We start from the raw sequence: 2,500 nt of genomic DNA on the forward strand, positions 1-2,500 counted from the left end.
TGGTTTGCAAAGGCGGGTCATTCTCACGGATCCTTTCACTCGTTTCTAAGCTTATAGAATTATTGCATCGACGATCACATTTGCAAACGCAGGCATGTTTACTGTATTTTCTATATTCTCTCCCTTTTGCATTTTCTTTCTTGATTTCGTTATTTACTCTCTCTCTCCTATTCATTTCCAGGGGGGAAGTCAATGAGAGAGAGAGAAAGAGAGAGGGGGGAAGGGGGGGAGAAAGAAGGAAGAGATAAAGAAGAGGGAGATAGAGATTGGGGGAAGGACGAGAGAGGGGGGGGAGGAAGAGGAAGAGAGAAGTGAGGAAGGGGGAGAGAGTGAGAGTGAGAACGAGAGGGTGGTAGGAAGAGATAGAGAAGGAGAGGGAGGATGGAAGGGAGAGAGAGAGGACGACATAAAAAGTGAGAGAGAAGTTTTACCTTCATCATAGCATCAAAAGTGCCACGGGTGAATGATCACTTATCGTTTTAAAAGCGTCATAATGGATAAAAAGGAATATTATTTTAATATTGTGAACGTTTAATATTCTAGTGCGATTCAGAACCCTGCGGATTCTAAAATAAACATCGTATAATGTGCTTTGTCGTTCCTTAAATGGGTTGCCGTCGAAGGAGTAGGAGTAGGAGTAGTAGTAGTAGTAGTAGTAGTAGTAGTAGTAGTAGTAGTAGTAGTAGTTGGAGTAGTAGTAGTAGGAGTAGTAGTAGTAGGAGTAGTAGTAGTAGGAGTAGTAGTAGTAGGAGTAGTAGTAGTAGGAGTAGTAGTAGTAGGAGTAGTAGTAGTAGGAGTAGTAGTAGTAGGAGTAGTAGTAGTAGGAGTAGTAGTAGTAGGAGTAGTAGTAGTAGGAGTAGTAGTAGTAGGAGTAGTAGTAGTAGGAGTAGTAGTAGTAGGAGTAGTAGTAGTAGGAGTAGTAGTAGGAGTAGTAGTAGTAGGAGTAGTAGTAGTAGGAGTAGTAGTAGGAGTAGTAGTAGTAGGAGTAGTAGTAGGAGTAGTAGGAGTAGGAGTAGTAGTAGTAGGAGTAGTAGGAGTAGGAGTAGTAGTAGTAGGAGTAGTAGTAGTAGGAGTAGTAGTAGTAGGAGTAGTAGTAGTAGGAGGAGTAGTAGTAGGAGTAGTAGTAGTAGGAGTAGTAGTAGTAGGAGTAGTAGTAGTAGGAGTAGTAGTAGTAGGAGTAGTAGTAGTAGGAGTAGTAGTAGTAGGAGTAGTAGTAGTAGGAGTAGTAGTAGTAGGAGTAGTAGTAGTAGGAGTAGTAGTAGGAGTAGTAGTAGTAGGAGTAGTAGTAGTAGTAGTAGTAGGAGTAGTAGTAGTAGGAGTAGTAGTAGTAGGAGTAGTAGTAGTAGGAGTAGTAGTAGGAGTAGTAGTAGTAGGAGTAGTAGTAGTAGGAGTAGTAGTAGTAGGAGTAGTAGTAGTAGGAGTAGTAGTAGTAGGAGTAGTAGTAGTAGGAGTAGTAGTAGGAGTAGTAGTAGTAGGAGTAGTAGTAGTAGGAGTAGTAGTAGTAGGAGTAGTAGTAGGAGTAGTAGTAGTAGGAGTAGTAGTAGTAGGAGTAGTAGAAGTAGGAGTAGTAGTAGGAGTAGTAGTAGTAGGAGTAGTAGTAGTAGGAGTAGTAGTAGTAGGAGTAGTAGTAGGAGTAGTAGTAGTAGGAGTAGTAGTAGTAGGAGTAGTAGTAGGAGTAGTAGTAGGAGTAGTAGTAGTAGGAGTAGTAGTAGTAGGAGTAGTAGTAGTAGGAGTAGTAGTAGTAGGAGTAGTAGTAGTAGGAGTAGTAGTAGTAGGAGTAGTAGTAGTAGGAGTAGTAGTAGTAGGAGTAGTAGTAGTAGGAGTAGTAGTAGTAGGAGTAGTAGTAGTAGGAGTAGTAGTAGTAGGAGTAGTAGTAGTAGGAGTAGTAGTAGTAGGAGTAGTAGTAGTAGGAGTAGTAGTAGTAGGAGTAGTAGTAGTAGGAGTAGTAGTAGTAGGAGTAGTAGTAGTAGGAGTAGTAGTAGTAGGAGTAGTAGTAGTAGGAGTAGTAGTAGTAGGAGTAGTAGTAGTAGGAGTAGTAGGAGTAGTGTAGTAGGTAGTAGTAGTAGGTGTAGTTGGTGTTGGAGTAGTAGGTGGAGGAGTAGTAGTAGTAGTAGTAGGAGTAGTAGTAGTAGGAGTAGTAGTAGTAGGAGTAGTAGTAGTAGGAGTAGTAGTAGTAGGAGTAGTAGTAGTAGGAGTAGTAGTAGTAGGAGTAGTAGTAGTAGGAGTAGTAGTAGTAGGAGTAGTAGTAGGAGGAGTAGTAGTAGTAGGAGTAGTAGTAGGAGTAGGAGTAGTAGTAGGAGTAGTAGTAGGAGTAGTAGTAGGAGTAGTAGGAGTAGTAGTAGGAGTAGTAGTAGGAGTAGTAGTAGGAGTAGTAGTAGGAGTAGTAGTAGGAGTAGTAGTAGTAGGAGTAGTAGTAGGAGTAGTAGTAGGAGTAGTAGTAGGAGTAGTAGTAGGAGTAGTAGTAGGAGTAGTAGTAGGAGTAGTAGTAGTAGGAGTAGTA

This window comes from Penaeus vannamei, chromosome 40 (genome assembly GCF_042767895.1).
Source record: "Penaeus vannamei isolate JL-2024 chromosome 40, ASM4276789v1, whole genome shotgun sequence".
Classification (NCBI taxonomy): Eukaryota; Metazoa; Arthropoda; class Malacostraca; order Decapoda; family Penaeidae; genus Penaeus; species Penaeus vannamei.